General features: G+C 42.1%; 1 non-coding gene across 1 annotated transcript; it reads right to left on the reverse strand.

Annotated features, from left to right (window-relative positions):
- Positions 1-304: 304 nt before the first annotated feature.
- Positions 305-411, reverse strand: LOC127116128 (small nucleolar RNA R71). Its single transcript, XR_007801109.1, has one exon. It is a non-coding gene; the product is annotated as a small nucleolar RNA R71 (small nucleolar RNA).
- Positions 412-913: the final 502 nt, after the last annotated feature.

The raw sequence follows: 913 nt of genomic DNA on the forward strand, positions 1-913 counted from the left end.
CCCAACCATCCCAGCTAATAATTTTGAACTTAAACCATCTTTGTTGCAACTAGTGCAACAGAGACAATTCGCAAGTCTCGCTACTGAGAACCCAAACCAACATTTAAAAATATTTCTACAATTAGCAGACACTTTTAAAACCAATGGAGCTTCTCCTGAGGCAATACGTTTAAGATTATTTCCTTTTTCCCTCAGAGATAAAGCCCTATCATGGTTAGATTCCCTTCCACCCAATTCCATTACGACTTGGGATAACCTTAGAAGAGTATTTCTTGCTAGATATTTCCCCCCGAGTAAGACCGTCGTTCTTCGAAACCATATAACTAGATTTACCCAAAACCAAGGAGAATCGCTGTTCGAAGCTTGGGAGAGATATAAAGAGTTGTTACGAGCATGCCCACATCATGGTTTTGAAAATTGGTTAATCATTCAAACCTTCTATAATGGATTTCATTATAACACAAAGATGACCATTGACGCTGCCGCAGGCGGTGCTTTGACGAACAAACCTTATCCTGAAGCTAGTGCCCTCATCGAAGATATGGCCCAAAACCATTAATCGTGGGGAGTCGAACGAGCGACAGTTGAGAAGAAGGAAGCCCAAGGAGGAGTGCATGAACTAAGCTCTATAGACATGATGCAAGCTAAAATGGACGCATTAGCCCTTAAAGTCGAGCATATGTGCATAAACCCGAATACTGTAGCAACAGTTTCGTCGGATTGTGAGATATGTGGAACCAAAGGACACCAATCTGCAGAATGCAGTCTATTAAACGAAACCCACTCTGAGCAAGTGAACTACACCCAAGGGAACCCATACTCGAATACCTATAACCCTGGATGGAGGAATCACCCGAACTTCTCCTATAAAAACAATAACCCTATTCAAAATAATGCACCCCCGAGACCTAGT

The sequence above is a fragment of the Lathyrus oleraceus genome, chromosome 1 (assembly GCF_024323335.1).
Source record: "Lathyrus oleraceus cultivar Zhongwan6 chromosome 1, CAAS_Psat_ZW6_1.0, whole genome shotgun sequence".
NCBI lineage: Eukaryota > Viridiplantae > Streptophyta > Magnoliopsida > Fabales > Fabaceae > Lathyrus > Lathyrus oleraceus.